Source organism: Bubalus bubalis, chromosome 22 (assembly GCF_019923935.1).
Source record: "Bubalus bubalis isolate 160015118507 breed Murrah chromosome 22, NDDB_SH_1, whole genome shotgun sequence".
Classification (NCBI taxonomy): domain Eukaryota; kingdom Metazoa; phylum Chordata; class Mammalia; order Artiodactyla; family Bovidae; genus Bubalus; species Bubalus bubalis.
Window position 1 is genome coordinate 36,690,581 of NC_059178.1, and position 19,627 is coordinate 36,710,207.

The 19,627-nt window shown below is 42.3% G+C and overlaps 1 non-coding gene across 1 annotated transcript; it reads right to left on the minus strand.

The window, feature by feature from the left end:
* Nucleotides 1-16,481: 16,481 nt before the first annotated feature.
* Nucleotides 16,482-16,554, minus strand: TRNAG-ACC. The gene has a single exon. It is a non-coding gene; the product is annotated as a tRNA-Gly (tRNA).
* Nucleotides 16,555-19,627: the final 3,073 nt, after the last annotated feature.

Genomic DNA, 19,627 nt, shown 5'->3' on the forward strand with positions numbered 1-19,627 from the left:
AAAGCTGAGCACCAAAGAATTGACGCTTTTGAACTGTGGTGTTGGAGAAGACTCTTGAGAGTCCCTTGGACTGCAAGGAGATCCAACCAGTCCATCCTGAAGGAGATCAGCCCTGGGTGTTCATTGGAAGGACTGATGTTGAAGCTGAAACTCCAATACTTTGGCCACCTGATGTGAAGAGCTGACTCATTGGAAAAGACCCTGATGCTGGAAAAGATTGAGGGCAGGAGGAGAAGGAGATGACCGAAGATGAGATGGTTGGATGGCACCATCAACTTGATGGATATGGATTTGGGTGGACTCCAGGAGTTGATGATGGACAGGGAGGTCTGGTGTGCTGCGGTTCATGGGGTCACAAAGAGTCAGACACAACTGAGTGACTGAACTGAACTGAACTGAAGACTTCAGGGCATTCTAAACTTGATTCTCTGGAAGCTAAGGGAAAACACCTTGCTGATGTTTCCACCTCCGCCCCCCTCAAAAAATGCTGCCTTTGAGACTTCCCTGTATATTGTCACCCTGCTTATTTAACTTATATGCAGAGTACATCATGAGAAACGCTGGACTGGAAGAAACACAAGCTGGAATCAAGATTGCCGGGAGAGATATCAATAACCTCAGATATGCAGATGACACCACCCTTATGGCAGAAAGTGAAGAGGAACTAAAAAGCCTCTTGATGAAAGTGAAAGTGGAGAGTGAAAAAGTTGGCTTAAAGCTCAACATTCAGAAAACGAAGATCATGGCATCCTGTCCCATCACTTCATGGGAAATAGATGGGGAACCAGTGGAAACAGTGTCAGACTTTATTTTTGGGCTCCAAAATCACTGCAGATGGTGACTGCAGCCATGAAATTAAAAGACGCTTACTCCTTGGAAGGAAAGTTTTGACCAACCTAGATAGCATATTCAAAAGCAGAGACATTACTTTTCCACCAAAGGTCCATCTAGTCAAGGCTATGGTTTTTCCTGTGGTCATGTATGGATGTGAGAGTTGGACTGTGAAGAAGGCTGAGCGCCGAAGAATTGATGCTTTTGAACTGTGGTGTTGGAGAAGACTCTTGAGAGTCCCTTGGACTGCAAGGAGATCCAACCAGTCCATTCTGAAGGAGATCAGCCCTGGGATTTCTTTGGAGGGAATGATGCTGAAGCTGAAACTCCAGCACTTTGGCCACCTCATGCGAAGAGTTGACTCATTGGAAAAGTCTCTGATGCTGGGAGGGATTGGGGGCAAGAGGAGAAGGGGACGACAGAGGATGAGATGGCTGGATGGCATCACTGACTCGATGGGCGTAAGTCTGAGTGAACTCCGGGAGTTTGTGATGGACAGGGAGGCCTGGTGTGCTGCAATTCATGGGGTCGCAAAGAGTCGGACATGACTGAGGGACTGAAGTGAACTGAACTGAACTGTGGTCCAGTGGCTAAGACTCTGCACTCCCAATGCAGGGGGCCTGGGTTCCATCCCTGGTCAGGGAACTAGATCCCACACGCTGCAATGAATATCCAAGACCCAGTGTGTCACAACCAAGACCCTGTGCAGCAAAATAAATAAGTAGATTTTTAAAATGCTGCTCTTAAAGAAACCAATAGCAGCCAAGTCTCTGCCATTGTCCTAACAGATACTTCCCTAAATGATAATTTAGGAAAACTTGTTAGAAAAGTGTGACAACTGACCTCAGAAAAGGGAAAACAAGATTGAAAATTTAGCAACTGTTGGCTTGTAAAAAAAAGAAACTCTGGTTTGTACCAAATAACAACCTGGTCCTACTGGAGATTCTAAAATTCCCACTCCTCTCCACTGTACATGGTTTAAACCATTGGTCTACTGAAAAAATTGTAGCATTCATGGATCAGTATCAGTGGGGAAACATCAGCAAGGCCACAAAAAGTGCCTACTTCACTTATTCCATTTGTTCAAAGTACGACCAAAGGAAGCCTGTTTGTATAGTTCCTGGGCATTTTAAACTGCCTCATGGACCATTTGAGGTTTGGCAAATGGATTTCATACAATATTCTCCATCTCATGGATACAAATATGGTTAAGTCATGGTCCATATATTTTCACCCTGGACTGAAGTCTTCCCATGTGGACAGGCAGCATAAGCCAAAATATACTTTGCAAGTTTCAGCCCCATAGAATCATCAGTTGAGGGCTTGGTTGCTTCAAGTCTGGTCCCCTTTGTGGTCTCTATGCCAGTGTTAGACACAGATTCGACTTTCAGTCCTTCCAGACCTTCCAACAGGTCACTATCAATAGTAAATAGATCTCTTTCACACACACACACACACGCACAATGCTCATGAGGACAAACACTGATTCACAGTATGCACCCATATACTTTTTCATCTGGATGCTTGTTCTGTGTGCTTTTTCCTGCCTTGGGAGTGTATTAATAAGCAAAGCATCTAGTAATGAGCATTCTTAAATTCAGCTGTGTTTTTTTTTTAATTTTTTTTCTTTGGAGGGTGATGTTAAATCCTCATGCAATTTTTGGGTCAGTTTGTAAGATGAAGAACACTGGATGGGCATCTATTAACCTCAGGTCCCCAAAGTGTGGGAAAGACCTTAATTTTCATCCTCCTGAAATGCAGCTGTTTCTGAAACCAACTTCCAAGTCCTTATCATGAAGACTCGGAGCCCTGGGTCTAGGAAAATGGTCATTTTCCATCCTAGTCTGCAGTCCTCTTCTTGACTTTAAAAATATTTTCCTGTTTCCCACATCATCATTTCCCACTCTCAGCTACACCAATTTATCATCTTTTTATATTAGGCCTCTTTACTGTAGAGGTTGCTGTACAGTTGCTTCCCTAGTGGCTCAGACAATAAAGGATCCACCTGCAATGCAAGAGACCTGGGTTTGACCCCTGTGTCAAGAAGGTCCCCTGGAGAAGGGAATGGCAACCCACTCCAGTATTCTTGCCAGGAAATCCCATGGAGAGAGTAGCCTGGCAGGCTACAGTTCATGGATCACAAAGAGTTGGACATGACTGGAGCAACTAACACTAACTGTACAGGTAAATAGTCCATTACTCGTAACACCTGTTCACCTAAAACAAATAGACAACCTATTATATCTCTAGCAAAAAACAAAAACAAAACTGTTATTCAGGATCAACAAAGAATCACAATTCAGGGTCTGCAACCATGGCGAGCCACATGCAAGTTCCCTGCAGCAAGGAGAGAGGGACGGTTTTAAAGAGGAGGAAGGAAGTTGGGGGAGTGTAGTAAACAAACTTGGAAGCACTGAGAGTTCAAAGTTTAGTGACTTTTCATTGACTGAGTTGTGACAGCTTCTTGTTGGCTGGATTCTTGTAAATGTCATTCTGTTTTTGAAAATTTAAGCTAAATTAGATGAATCTACTTGCCCACACTTGTGAGAGGTCTAATGTACAACAGATTAGAACCTTTAATGGTCTCCAAGGGATTCCTTGGAATAAAAGCTATGACAAACCTAGACAGCATATTAAAAAGCAGACATTACTTTGCTGACAAAGGTCCATATAGTCAAGCCATGTTTTTTTTTCCAGTTATCATGTATGGATATGAGAGTTGGCTGAGCCCTGAAGAATGAATGCTTTCAAACTGTGGTGTTGGAGAAGACATTTGAGAGTCCCTTGGAGACTCTCCAAGGAGATCCAACTAGTCAATCCTAAAGGAAATCTATCCTGAATATTCATCGGAAGGACTGATGCTGAAGCTGTAATGATTTGGCTACCTTTCCAGTGGTCATGTATGGACGTGAGAGTTGGACTGTGAAGAAGGCTGAGCGCCGAAGAATTGATGCTTTTGAACTGTGGTGTTGGAGAAGGCTCTTGAGAGTCCCTTGGACTGCAAGGAGATCCAACCAGTCCACTCTGAAGGAGATCAGCCCTGGGATTTCTTTGGAAGGAATGATGCTAAAGCTGAAACTCCAGTACTTTGGCCACCTCATTGGAAAAGACTCTGATGCTGGGAGGGATTGTGGGCAGGAGAAGGGGACAACAGAGGATGAGATGGCTGGATGGCATCACTGACTCAATGGACGTGAGTCTGAGTGAACTCCGGGAGTTGCTGATGGACAGGGAGGCCTGGCGTGCTGCGATTCGTGGGGTCGCAAAGAGTTGGACATGACTGAGGGACTGAACTGAACTGAACTGAACTGATGCGAAGAGCCAAATCATTGGAAAAGACCCTGATGCTAGGAAAGATTGAAGGTAGGAGAAGGGGGCAACCAAGGATGAAATGGTTGGATGGCATCGCCGACTCAATGGACATGGATTTGAGCAAGCTCCACGAGATAGTGAAGGACAGGGAAGCCTGGCGTGCGGCAGTCCATGGGGTTGCAAAGAGTTGGACACGACTGAGCGACTAAACAATAACAAGGGTTTCTGCAAATTCCCCAGAGTTTATGTTTCCCTGAGCAATTCTGGCTTTGTGCTCCCAGAGGACTCATGAAACTCAGAGAGTTTCATGGCACTCCTGTGTGCCAGCCTAGATATCAGATCCAACTTCTTGTCCTTGGTTAACACACACATAGACTCATACGCTCACACAGTCAAAATGAGGCATTCATGCATATAACAGAATTTACTGACATTTGAGGTCAACAGAGGTATTCATGAAACAGCAATTCCAAATCCTAAAAATTAGATGAAGCCCGTTCTTAAATTGTTTTTCGCAACCTCATCATGTTATTCAACTGCCCCCATTCCTCCAACACCATCCTCTTTTCAGAGATCCCCTTTCTCACACAGTGCATAGAAACTTAACTCTCCTCACTTTATTAGTTAGAACAATTATATTGTCCCATATGCTCTTTAATAGTATTGTTAGAGGAACCACTGACTTGAAACCACCTGCCCTGGCCAGGACCAATAGTAACCACTTGCATGAGTTATCCAAAACAGGAGGTCCTGGTAAGGAATGTGGAATTAACAAGTTACCACCAACCGAAAGAATTCAGCAGAGGTCTAAAGGAGAGAGGAGATGTCAGTCTGTATGTCCTACCAACCTCCCAGACTCCTCTCACTGGAATCAATCTTAGTTGAACTATATGCTCCACCAGGAAGGACCCTGAGTCAGAAAGATTGACCAGAGACAACCTGGAAACTAACCCAACTACCATAAAACCCGAGACTAAAGCCGCAAGGCAGAGCAGTCCTGCTGGGCTCCCTCCCCCTGGCTCTCTGCCCAGGTGCCCCTTCACAGTAAAGTCTCTTGCTTTGTCAGCATGTGTGTCTTCTCAGACAATACATTTCTGAGTTAGAAAAGAGCGCACTCTTGGGAAATATAGTCTCCAGACTAGAAAGTAAAAGAACTGTGTGTTCTGCATCTTTGTTTGGATCCTGAAAAGCATCATGACGGGCAATGGACTGTTTAAAGCTCAGCTGCATTCCCGCTTCTGCTCTCTGCCTGACCCCATGTCACCCTTTCAGGTTGAGGGGACTAATGAGCACCTCAGCTGGGGGAAGAAACTTTGTTATTCCAGTGATGAGCACCATAGACATATCCGCATCATCTGCTTGTAGACGGCGGTTCTTTCCTGTTGGGTGGACAGCACTCCTGGCACCTGGGACCCAGCCTGCACAGACTTTTTTTGTAACCACTGATAGAGTCGTGATATGAAACGAAACTATAATATTTCCTACTCCGAAAAACATTAGCTACTTATGTAATCATTCTTTCTCCCAGCTAGTTAATACCTTGATTTTCATTGCCTCTGTCTTTCTCCGCTTTGAACTTTACTGGTTCCCTTGACCCTAGAAAATTAATAATTGTAGGCAAAATCATGATCAAATTTGTCTAGGAAATTTTGTTCAACAATAAGCTCTTCTAAATTAATGACCAAAAGTTACATGAAAAGACAGTCTACATTATTTATCAGGGAAATACAACTTAAACCCCCCATGAGTTACTATCTCAAATCTACTAGAATGACTAAATGTAAAAGAACAACATCTCAAGTGTTAGGGAGGCTGTGAATGACCTGGACTGTTGGTGGCAATATAAAGTGATATAGCCACGTTGGAAAACATTTTGGTAGTTTCTGAGGTGGTTAAATGTACACCTATTCTGTAATCCAGACACTTCACTCCTTGGCATTTTACCAAAAGAAATGAAAATATATGTCCATTGAAAGACTTATACACAAATGTTCATAGCTGTTAGCTAAAGTTCGTTATGATAGCCAGAATCTGGATATGACCTAAATGTCCATCTACAGGTGAATGGATAACCAAACTAAAAGACTAGGTTCTTACAATTCAATTCATATATTAGGTTGGTGCAAATGTAATTGTGGTTTTTGACCATGAATTTTAAATCATTGTAACTAGGCTCAAACACATCTTTATTAATCAAAATAGAAACCATTGCAATCAACACATTTTTGCCAATGAGAAATAAGTTTGTTTATTCCTGTAGCATAAAAGTCTATGCTTTGGGATTCGACAGACTCTTGGAAAGCATTTTTTTCTGCCTCTTGCTAGTTGTGGAATTGTCTTCACTGCAAAAATTTGTCAAGATGCTTGAAGAAGTGAGAGGTAGGTGAGAGGTCAGATGAATATGGCAGATGAGGCAAAACTTTGTAGCCCGGTTTGTTCAGTTTTTGAAGCCTTGGTTGTGCAACATGCAGTCAGGCATTGTTGCAGAGAATTGGGCCCTTTCTGTTGGCCAATCCCGGCTGCAAGCATTGCAGATTTTGGTGCATCTCATCAATTTGCTGAGCATGTGTCTCGGATATAATGGTTTCAACAGATTCAGAAAACAGTAGTGGATCAGATGGGCATAGACCACCACACAATGACCATGACCTTTTTTTTGTACAAGTTTGGCTTTGTAAAGGGTTTCCCTGGTGGCTCAGATGATAAAGAATCTGCCTGCAATGCAAGAGACCCAGGTTCGATGCCTGGGTCGGGAAGATCCCCTGGAGAAGGGAATGGCTACCCACTCCAGTATTCTTGCCTGGAGAATTCCATGGACAGAGGAGCCTGGTGAGTTATTGTCCATGGGGTCGCAAAGAGTTGGACAGGACTGAGCAACTAACACTTTGGCTTTGGGAAGTGTTTTGGAGTTTCTTCTCTGTCCAACTACTGAGCTGGTCATCACCAGTTGTCATATAAAATCCACTTTCCATTGCACATGAAATGATGAGAATCTGAGAAATGGTTTGTTGTTTTTGTGTAGAATAAGAGAAGAAACTTCAAAATGATGATTTTTTTGATTTGCAGTCAGCTCATAAGGCACCCACATATCGAGCTTTTTCACCCTTTCAATTTGCTTCAGATGCTGAATAACCATAAAATGGTCAACACTGAGTTCTTGGGCAACTTCTTGTGTAGTTGTAAGAGGATCAGTTTCGATAATCCTCTCAATTGGTGTTGTCAACTTCTGAAGACTGGCCACTGAGCCTTCATCTTCAAGGCTCTTGTCTCCTTTGCAAAACTTCTTGAACCACCGCTGCCCTGTATGTTCACCTGGGCTAAATGAATTGTTTGTTTGTGTTTTTTTGCATTATTTAAATATTTTAATATGTAACATTTACTTTATTTTTTTAATTTTATTTTATTTTAAAATTTTACATAATTGTATTAGTTTTGCCAAATATCAAAATGAATTGTTGATGCTGTGAGTTGTCTCCACTGCTCTACAACTCATTTTGAACTCAAAAAAGAAAATTCTTAAATTTGCTTTTTCTCTAACATCATTTCCCTAGTTTAAAATAAATATAAAATGCACAGCAAGTAATCAGTGATTAGCAAAAAAAAAAATAAATAAAGCAAGAAATGAACATTAAAATAATGTACATGATGTATAACATAACCACATTTATTTAAGAATGTATTCCAGTGCTGTGCTGTGTGTAGTCACTCAGTTGTGTCTGACTCTGCGATCCCATGGACTATAGCCTGCCAGGCTGCTCTGTCCATAGGGATTCTCCAGACAAGAATACTGGAGTGGGTTGCCATGCCCTCCTGCGGGCAAATTTCAACAATGCAAAAACCCGCAATTACTTTTGCACCAACCTAATACAATCATAAGAAATGCATACTAATGTGGAATAACAGAAGGCAGATCAGGGGATTGCCTTGGGCATAGAGGAGTTGGTGAAGAACAAGAAGGAGAAATGACAAAGGGGACTTGGGGAGTCTTGGTGGAGGGGTATATTCATTATACTCATTGTACGAATACATTCATTATCTTGATTACATTCATTATCTTGATTCTGTTGGTAGTTTCACAGGTGTACCACTTGTCAAAATTTACCAAATGTACACACTCAAAATATGCACAGTTTATTATGTGCCAGTTACACATAAATAAAACTGTTAGACAAAGACTTTTTATAATTTTACTTATTTATTTACTTTGGGCTATCCTGGGTCTTTGTTGCTGCTCAGGGTTTGTCTAGTTGTGGTGAGCCAGAGCTACTCTCTGGTTGCGGAGCTTGGGCTTCTCATTGCAGTGGTTTCTCTCATTGTGGAGCACGGGCGCAAGGTGCCTGGGCTCCAGTAGCTGCAGTACACAGGCTCAGTAGTTGTCACTCACGGGCTTAGTTGCTCCACAGCATTTGGAATCTTCCTGGACCAGAGATGGAACCAGTGCCCCCTACATTGGCAGGTGGATTGTTATCCACTAGACCACCAGGGAAGTTCCAGAATGTCACTTTATTTGGAATCAGAGTCTTTACAAAGGTCATCAAGTTAAAATGATGCCATTAGGCGGGGCCCTAATCCATTAGGATTGGTGTCCTTATAAAAGGGGGAAATTTGGAGTCATCAATGGCACCCCACTCCAGTACTCTTGACTAGAAAATCCCATGGATGGAGGACCCTGGTAGGCTGCAGTCCATGGGGTCGCTAAGAGTTGGACACGATTGAGCGACTTCACTTTCACTTTTCACTTTCATGCATTGAAGGAAATGGCAACCCACTCCAGTGTTCTTGCCTGGAGAATCCCAGGGACGGGGGAGCCTGGTGGGCTGCCGTCTATGGGGTCACACAGAGTTGGACACGACTGAAGCGACTTGGCAGCAGCAGCAGCACACTTACAGGCAGAATGCCACATGAACGTGAAGATGGCTATCTACAAGTCAAGGAGAAAAGTCTAGAACAGATTCTGCTCTCACAGCCTCAGAAGAAGCCAATCTGCTGACACCTCAATTTCAGCCTTCCACCCTCCAGCACTGTGAGACAATGAAATTCAGTTGTTTGAGCGAACTATTTGTGATACTGTGTTACAGCAGCCCTGGCAAACCAATATAACACTCTTGTGTAGAAGAAAGACAATGTTCTCATCTGGAATTTATGACCAGGGAAGGAATTTTTGAGAGAACCTGTGAGGAAAATGGGAGGAGGCAATGGCACCCCACTCCAGTACTGTTGCCTGGAAAATCCCATGGATGGAGGAGCCTGGTGGGCTGCAGTCCATGGGGTTGCTAAGAGTCAGACACGACTGAGTGACTTCACTTTCACTTTCCACTTTCATGCATTGGAGAAGGAAATGGCAACCCACTCCAGTGTTCTTGCCTGGAGAATCCCATGGCCAGAGAAGCCTGGTAGGCTGCAGTCCATGGGGTCGCACAGAGTCGGACACGACCGAAGCGACTTGGCAGCAGGCAACAGCAGTGAGGAAAATATCACTTGGACCCCACTGGGTAAGAAGCTAATTGTGCCAAAAGATATATATTTGGATTAAGGAGATTAATAACTCCTTAACTAAATTATAAGGAAAAGCCTGTTGGTAAGCAATAACAGATCACATTTGGTTCCTGTTAGAAGTTTCTTGAGGGGCTATCAGGGAAAGAGGCTCTGGAAAATGAGAAGAGAAGGGCACCACCAATTTTGACTTATAAGGAATCGTACTTCTTAAACTTTCTATTATATTGGAATATAGCTGATTAACAATGTTGTGATAGTTTCAGGTGGACAGAAAGGGACTCAGCCATACATATACATGTATCCATTGTCCCTCCAACACCTCTCCCATCTAAGCTGCTGCATAATATTGAGCAGAGTTTCTTGTGCTATATGGGTGGTAGTTTAGTCGCTAAGTCCTGTCTGACTCTTGTGATCCCAGGGATTGTAGCCTGCCAGGCTCTTCTGTCCATGGGATTCTGAAGGCGAGGATACTGGAGTAGGTTGCCATTTCCTTCTCCAGAGGATCTTCTGACCCAGGAATCGAACCCAGGTCTCCTGCAATGCAGGCAGATTCTTTACTGACTGAGTTATGAGGGAAGTCCTGTGCTATATAGTAGGTCCTTGTTGGTTATCCATTTTAAATATACCAGTGTGTACATTTCCATCCCAAACTCCCTATCTCTTCCCCCGACCCTTTCCCCAGGCAACCATAAATTCATTCTCTAAGTTTGTGAGTCTGTTTCTGTTTTATAAATAAGTTCATTTGTATCATTTCTTTTTTTAGACTCCACATAAAAGGGATATCATATGATATTTCTCTTTCTCTGTCTGACTTACTTCACTTGGTATGACTATCTCTAGGTCTATCCATGTAGCTGCAAATGACATTATTTCATTCTTTTTAATGGCTGAGTAATATCCCACTGTGTATATGTACCACATCTTCTTTATCCATTCCTCTGTCCGTGAATATTTAGGTTGCTGCCATGTCTTGGCTACTGTGAAACAATGCTGCAATGAATATTCAAATATACTTTCAAACCACGTTTTTCTCAAGATATATGCCCAGGAGTGGGATTGCAGGGTCATATGGTAGCTCCATTTTCACTTTTTTAGAGAAACTCCATACTGTTCTCCATAGTGGCTGTACCAATTTACAGTCCCACCAACAGTCTAGGAAGATTCCCGAGAAACATATTTTTAAGGAAGTTATTTTTTAAGTATGTGAATGTAAATATTAGATAACATATACTACTAGACAATAGGCTTTAGTGTGATTTGTTTCCCTAGGCATTTTATATATTATTAAATTATTTGTAAGTATATTGTTTAACTTACCATATACTCAAGTAAAAAACATCATAATTAAAAACCGATTATCAAAAGTCAGATTACATTATATTTATGACACAAGGAGAGTCAGAAATACAATGAAAATAAAATCCAAGGTTACAAATATGGCATTTACATCCATGATTTTATTAGTTTTTTTCATTAATGTTTAAAAGAATTAGTGACCATAGATAAAATAGTTCAAATAATAAAAACCCAACATGGATGAGGATAATAAAAAACCTCATAAAAGGAGAACTTCACAGCAGCTAATTTTAAGGAAAATGTTCCCTTCTGTTTTTAACCCCACTTTCAGAAGTGCCTGGGAGCTATGTGAATGCTAATCACAGCTCTTGTTGAAACAAGAAATTCAGCCTCACAGCAGAATCTATACCAAGAAATCTATCAGGTAGATCTAAACAGTAGCCATTAAATTTATAAGACACTTAATGTAACTGCCCTCCAATACATTTCAGGGATCTCATGTTCTCTGTATTGTAGTCAATGACTTTTTTTTGAAAAGTACAGCAGAACATTTCAAAGTACCGTCTGCTTCTACCCACCCCGCAACCAGCTTCCTTCTGCTCTTGGAATATTGCTCTGAATGGGAAAAAATATGAAACCAAGAAACATTTAGACCTTCTCTCAATCTAAAGTGGCCACTTTAGTCACTCTCCACGCTCATTGGGATATCAACAAGGAAAAGAAAAGGGGAAGAGACGAAAGAGAAGAAAAGGAAAAGAAAGGAAAGAAAAAATTCTAACTTGCATTTGCTTTGGTGGTTCCTAGAGGCCAGTGAAGTTTGCGCCCCACCTGGATTTTCCAGGAAATCTGAATGCAATAGGATTTGATGAATGCCAGGAAAGAATCATACCCAAAATTCCTCCTACCTGAGTCTGCTATTGACAAATGGATTTTCCACTACGAAAGAAAAATTATTTTTCTGAAAATGTTGTCCTTTTTTAAAATGTAAAAAAAGCAAAAACAAGAAGACTAACACTAAGCAAAGATCCAGATGTAATACCCTAGTTGATCAATGATAACTGACAGAAGATATTGATTGGATGGAAAGATACCCGTTTTGCTTTATATCTGGCTAGACCAGATGGCTCAAGTGGTAAAGATTCCACCTGCCAATGCAGGAGCCAAAGGTTTGATTCCTGAAGATCCTCCAGGGAATATCCCCTGGAGGAGGAAATGGCAACCCACAGCAGTATTCTTGCCTGGAGAATCCCATGGACAGAGCAGTCTGGTGGGCTACAGTACATGGGGTCACAAAGAGTCAGACACGACTGAAGTGGCTGAGCACATACGCAGAGCAGGGTTTCTCCACTTCTGGACCTGGATAATACTTTGTAGTCAGGTAGGGGGAGGGAGCTCTCCTCACTGGACCCAACATTCAGCAGCGTCCTTGGTCTCTAATCATTACATGCCAGTAACAACCCGGTCGTGTGACAATCAAAAATATCCCCAGGGAATTCCCTGGATGTCCACTGATTAGGACTTTGTGCGTGCCCTGCTGGGACCCCAGTTCAATCCCTGGCCAGGGAACTAAGATCCCACCAGCCACACAGCACAGTCAAAAGAAAAAAAAAGTCTCCAGATAATGCTAACTGTCCTTGGAAGGGCAAAACTGCCCTTGATCGAGAGCCACTGGACTAGAGTTTTAAATGAAGTAAAGTTACTGATATATGCAACAACAGGAATGAACCTCAGAAACATTATGAGTGAAAAAAGCCTCACTCCAAAAGAATGTATATTGTATAATTTCATTTATATGAAGTTCTAGAACAGGCAAAATCCATGGTGGTAAAAAGTAAAACAGTGATTGCCAGTTGGGCCCAGGGATTAATGGAGTGAGACATGAGGACATGAGGGGACTTTCTGCAGTCAAGGTAATGTTCTACAGCTTGAACAGAATTTGGATTATACAAGTGTATGCATCTGTCAGAAGTCAGCAAATGTATGGGACTTCCCTGACGGTCTAGTGGCTAAGACTCCATGCTCCCCATGCAGGGAGACCAGGTTCAATCCCTGGTCAGGGAACTAGATCCACCTGCCGCAACTAGAGGTCCAGCATGCAGAAGCAAAGATCAAAGATCCCATGTGCCCCAGCTAAGACCAAATTGGATCAAATAAATAAATATTTTTAAAAATCCAAAAGGCTTAACAACAAAGTTTCCTTTCTTTAAAAAGTTCAGTTCAATTCAGTCTCAGTCGTGTCCAACTCTTTGTGACCCCATGGACTGCAGCAGCCAGGCCTCTCTGTCCATCGACAACTCCCGGAGCTTGCTCAAACTCATGTCCATTGAGTCAGTGATGCCATCCAACCATCTTATCCTCTGTTGTCCCCTTCTCCCCCTGCCCTCAATCTTTCCCGGCATCAGGGTCTTTTCAAATGTCAGTTCTTCGCATCAGGTGGCCAAAGTATAGGAGTTTCAGCTTTAGCATCAGTCCTTCCAATGAATATTCAGGACTGATTCCCTTTAGGATGGACTGGTTGGATCTCCTTGCAGTCCAAGGGACTCTCAAGAGTCTTCTCCAACACCACAGTTCAAAAGCATCAATTCTTCAACATTCAGCTTTATTTATAGTCCAACTCTCATCCATACATGACTACTGGAAAAACCATAGCCTTGACTAGACGGACCTTTGTTGGCAAAGTAATGAATGTCTCTGCTTTTTAATATGCTGTCTAGGTTAGTCATAACTTCTCTTCCAAGGAGCAAAAAAAAAAAAAACAATAGCAAACATGTACTTAAGATTTGTACATTTCATTTTACATGCAGGAAAAATAAACTAAAAAAATTAAACTAATGATATGTATGCTGAAGCATTTAGGGGAAAATATTCAAATGTCTTTAATTTACTGTCAATTGTATCAGGGGAAAAAAAAGATGACTTGATGGATGAATAGGAGATAGAGAGATGTGTGATAAAGCAAAATGTTTAGAGTAGGATGTAGGTGGTGGTACATGGTGTTCAATGTAAAATTATTTAAGCTTTTCTAAATGTTTAACATTTTATTAGGGAAAAAATGACATGGCTGTTTAGTGGTATCAGATGACCTGAACCAACACTTCATAAATATTCATGCTAATAAAGCCAGTTCTTTGTTTGCGCCCTCACTTCATTCGGGTCTTCACTCAAATGTCACCTTAGACAGCAAAGCTGTCTCTGACCCCTTCTGTAAAAATAATGCCACAACCCCTGTCAAACCCTGATGCTGTCTTCTGAATTATTTTTCATTTTAGTTCATATCATAACTTGACATATATTTATTTCCTAGTTGCTCATCTCCTTCTGCTAGAACATTAGCTCCATGCAATCAGATTCACTGTCTGTTTTATACACTGCTGCTGCTGCTGCTAAGTCGTTTCAGTCGTGTCCGACTCTGTGCGACCCCATAGACGGCAGCCCGCCAGGCTCCTCCGTCCCTGGGATTCTCCAGACAAGAACACTGGAGTGGGTTGCCATTTCCTTCTCCAATGCATGAAAGTGAAAAGTGAAAGTGAAGTCACTCAGTCGTGTCCGACTAGAACAATGTCTGACTCACAGTAGCAGCTCAATACATATGTGTTGGATGAAAAAATGTTGAAAGAACCAAGATTTGTCATGTGTGATCACTGTGTGCAAGATGCTGGGCCAAACATAAAAAGCAAGAGTGGGTATCATTGCTGTTTTCAGTAGATAGACCTTTAGTCCAGCTGGATGTCACAGGATGGTAATAAATAAGATAATAGCAGCACACAGCGGCAAGTGAAAAGTGCCGGAGGGAAGCAACAAAGCAAGGAAGGGCCTCCTGGAGATGAGAGTTAAGCTTGGTCTCAAATGAGCACTTGGTTTCCTTGGAAATTATATGTGTCACTATAAATACATTAGCATGCCGCCTTTCAGGGCTGTGTGATGTATCAGTCCTGGGGAATTCACTCAGTGTAACAGATGTCGACATAATCAAGCTTTGGGGAATCACAAAGCTGGGGAAAGCTAATGAAAGAAAGAATTTGAAGACAGGAAATAACAGAGAAGCAGGTCTCAGAAGTGGGATCGCTCAGGTGGAGGGATTTACGTGGGACAGGATGCCTGCATTGAAATCCTGGCTGTGGTACTTCGTAGCTGTAGGGACCCTGAGCAAGTTCTACAATGTCTCTGTGCCTTGATTTCCTCATCTATAAAATGAGGCAAGAAGTAACAATAATAGTATCTACCATCCAGGGTTGTTAGGAGAATTAAATGTAAATGAATTAATACTTACTAAGAAGTGCTTTGAGCAGTGACTGACACATTGTCAGTATATTATTATTTGGAAGCTTAGGTTTGTAAGAACTACGGTGAGAAAGCAGACCAAGAGGAGGGTAAAATGAAATTCCAATGATGCTTAAACGAGGTTGCAGACTATGGGTTGATTGCTGTACTAAGGATGTTTAGGGAGGATAAACTGGGAGATTGGGATTGACATATATGTATTACTATATATAATATGTATATGGCATCATCTACTCAATGGACATGAATTTGAGCAAACTCTGGGAGACAGTGCAGCCTCTCAAGACAGGGGAGCCTGGTGTACGATAGTCCATGGGGTCGCAAAGAGTCGAACACGACTTAGCACCTGAACAACAGCAAACATATAAAATAGATAACTAGTAAGAACCTGCTGTATAGCACAGGGAATTCTACTTAATACTCTGTTCTAAACTATATGGGAACCGAATCTAAAAAAAAGAGTCGATATATGTATCTCTATAACTGATTCACTTTGCTGTACAGCAGAAACGAACACAAAAGTGTAAATCAACCATGCTCCAATAAAAATTAATTAAAAATGAATAAATAAAGATGCTTAGATTTTCTCAAGAAGAGCTAAGCTACCTGATGCTGAAGAAGAGAAAGTGGACTTTAGGACATATCCCAGGTTGAGAGCCTCCAGAGTGAGCTGTGTGGAACCACGAAGGATCTTCAAATTGATACCAGTGGGGAGGGAGTATCAACGGGTTGACCTGGTTGTAAAGATGTGAGCTCTGCTGCTGGGTCTTCCATTCGCTGGAGTCAGCCAGGGTGACAGCCTGAGGAATGGTGGGGGCAAGACTTGATTCTGGGGTGAGCATCCTCATGTGAAGGGGAGTCTCCTGGTGCCCAGTCAGGGGTGACCAGGACTGTATGGGAAAGAGATGCAGTCACAGAAATGTGTCATTGGGGAAGGTCATCGAGGGACAGAGGCTGGATTCTTTGGGCGTCCAAACTTCATGGTGTTCCTGGTGGGCTGGGGGAGAGGAGGGAGGGTGTTGTGAACAAAATTCACATGGAAGCCCCATCACCACGTGCGATTATATTTGTAGACAGAACCTTTAAAGAGGTAATTAGGATCATGAGGGTGGGCCTGTAATTCAGTAAGATCATGTCCTTTACTTTTTTTTATTTTTAAATATTTATTTATTTGGCTGGAGTTGCAATACACGGGACCTTTGCAAGGTCGAGGCATGCAGGGTGTTTTAGTTGAAGGATTTTTCGTTGCAGCATGCAGGATCTAGTTTCCTGGCCAGGGATCAAACCTGGGCCCCCTGCATTGGTAGAGCAGAGTCTTAGCCACTGAACCACCAGGGAAGTTCCTGATCAGTGTCCTTTATAAAAAGAAGAAGAGACGTCAGGGATGTGTACACAGAGAAAAGGCCTTGTGAGGACACAGTAGGAAGACAACCATCTGCAAGCCAGAGACAGAGGCCTCAGGGGAACCAAACCTGCCCACTCAGGCCCCAGAACTGTGAGAAAATAAAATTTCATTGTTTGAGCCACCCAGTCCATGGTACTTTGCTCTGGCAATCAGAACAGACTAATATAAGAAGTTATGGCTCCAGATCTCATTTTTGTTTCTGCAAAAAAAAAAAAATTTATTTTGTTTGTGTATACACTAGGTATACACACAAGGACTGATTCCTACGTACCAAACTCAAAAAGAAGACTGTTTTATGGACCAGAAGAGTACTATGGATTAACAAAAAAATAAAGCCTGAAGGAGAACTAGAATACACACTAATCCTACCAACACAGGCTTCCCTGGTGGCTCAGTAATAAAGCATCCACCTGCAATGCAGGAGACTCGGGTTCCATCCCTGGGTCAGGAAGATCCTCCGGAGAAGGAAATGGCAAATCACTCCAGTATTCTTGCCTGGAGAATCCCATGGACAGAGGAGCCTGGAGGGCTACAATCCATGGGCTTGCAAAGAGTCAAACATGACTGAGCAACTAAACAACAACAACTATCAATGTATTCTCTCCCTGTTGGCAGATATTGGGGATGCTAAATCACTATTTGAAGGTCAACAGCTGAGTGTGGCTTTAGGGGAAAGGGAGGTGGAGGGTGCTGAAAGACATTTCTGTGACTCCTGTTACCAGTGACATGGGCCTGTGATCTCAGAGCAGGCTTACATCTTTGTTTATTCAAGTTATTTTGACTCAGACACCCACAGGCGTGCTTCCTCCAAAGTGCCTTCCTAGCTATTTGTGGGCATTTCCAAGGTCTCCAGGTTTCTTTTTAACCTGCAACCCTGATAAACATTGTAAAATCATCCCCTAGTGGGGTCAGCTATCCTTCGTGACAACCAAACCACTGCTTCTACTCGGTCTTCAGCTCAGAGATCATGTTGCCACTAACAGCTGAGACCAGATGGCGGCTTTTATTGATTTTTGGTAAAGAAGGAATACAAGAGAGCTTCCCAGGTGGCGCTAGGGGTAAAGAACCCATCAGCCAATGCAGGAGACATAAGAAACTCGGGTTCAACCCTTGGGTTGGGAAGATTCCCTGGAGGAGGGCATGGCAATCCACTCCAGTATTCTTGCCTGGAGAAACCCAGGGAAACAGAGGAGTCTGGTGGGCTACAGTTCATAGGATTGCAAAGAATGTCCTCAACTGAAGTGATACAGCATGCATGCACAGGCATATGGAAAATGATGCTGAGATGACCATTATATCTACTACTGTGGGCAAGAATACCTTAGAAGAAATGGAGTAGCCCTCATAGTCGACAAAAGAATCCAAAATGCAGTACTTGGGTACAATCTCAAAAATGACAGAATGATCTGTTTGTTCCCAAGGGAAACCATTCAATATCATGGTAATCCAAGTCTATGGCCCAACCATTAATGCTGAAGAAGCTGAAGTTGAACAGTTCTACGAAGACCTACAAGACATTCTAGAACTAACACCAAAAAAAAAGATGTCCTTTTCATCATAGGGGACTAGAATGCAAAAGTAGAAAGTCAAGAGATACCTGGAGTAACAGGCAAATTTGGCCTTGGAGTACAGAATGAAACAGGGCAAAGGCTAACAGTTGTGCCAAGAGAATGCACTGGTCAAAACAAACACCCTCTTCCAACAACACAAGAGAAGACTCTACACATGGACGTCACCAGATGGTCAATACCAAAATCAGACTAATTATATTCTTGCAGCCAAAGATGGAGAAGCTCTATACAGTGAGCACAAACAAGACTGGGAGCTGACTGTGGCTCAGATCATGAATGCCTTATTACCAAATTCAGCCTGAAATTGAAGAAAGTAGGGAAAACCACTAGAAAGTGAAGTTGCTCAGTCATGTCTGACTCTTTGCTACCCCATGAACTGTAGCTCACCAGGCTCCTCCATCCATGAGATTCTCCAGGCAAGAGTACTGGAGTGGGTTGCCATTTCCTTCTCCAAGACCATTCAAGTATGACCTAAATTAAATCCCTTATGATTATACAGTGGAAATGACAAATAGATTCTAGGGATTAGATCTGATAGACGGAGTGCCTGATGAACTATGGACAGAGGTTTGTGACATTGTATAGGAGGCAGTGATCAAGACCATCCTCAAGAAAAAGATGTGCAAAAAGGCAAAATGGTTGTCTGAGGAGGCCTTACAAACAGCTGTGAGAAGAAGAGAAGCGAAAAGCAAAGGACAAAAGGAAAGATATAAGCATCTGAATGCAGAGTTCCAAAGAATAACAAGGAGAGATAAGAAGGCCTGCCTAAGTGATCAATGCAAAGAAATAGAGGAAAACAATGGAATGGGAAAGACTAGAGATCTCTTCAAGAAAATTAGAGATACCAAGGGAACATTTCATGCAAAGATGGGCTCGATAAAGGACAGAAATGGTATGGACATAATAGAAGCAGAAGATATTAAGAAGAGGTGGCAACAAATACACAAAAGAACTATACAAAAAAGATCTTCATGACCCAGATAACCACAATGGTGTGATCATTCACCTAAATCCAGACATCCTGAAATGCGAAGTCAAGAGGCCTTAGGAAGCATCACTAGGAACAAAGCTAGTGGAGGTGATGGAATTCCCATTGAGCTATTTCAAGTCCTAAAAGATGATGCTGTGAAAGTGCTGCACTCAATATGGCAGCAAATTTGGAAAACTCAGCAGCAGCCACAGGACTGGAAAAGGTCACTTTTCATTCCAATCCCAAAGAAGGGCAATGCCAAAGAATGTTCAAACTACTGCACAACTGCACTCATCTCACACACTAGCAAAGTAATGCTTAAAATTCTCCAAGCCAGGCTTCAACAGTACGTGAACTGTGAACTTCCAGATGTTCAAGCTGGATTTAGAAAAGGCAGAGAAACCAGAAATCAAATTGCCAACATCTGTTGGATCATCGAAAAAGCTAGAGAATTCCAGAAAAACA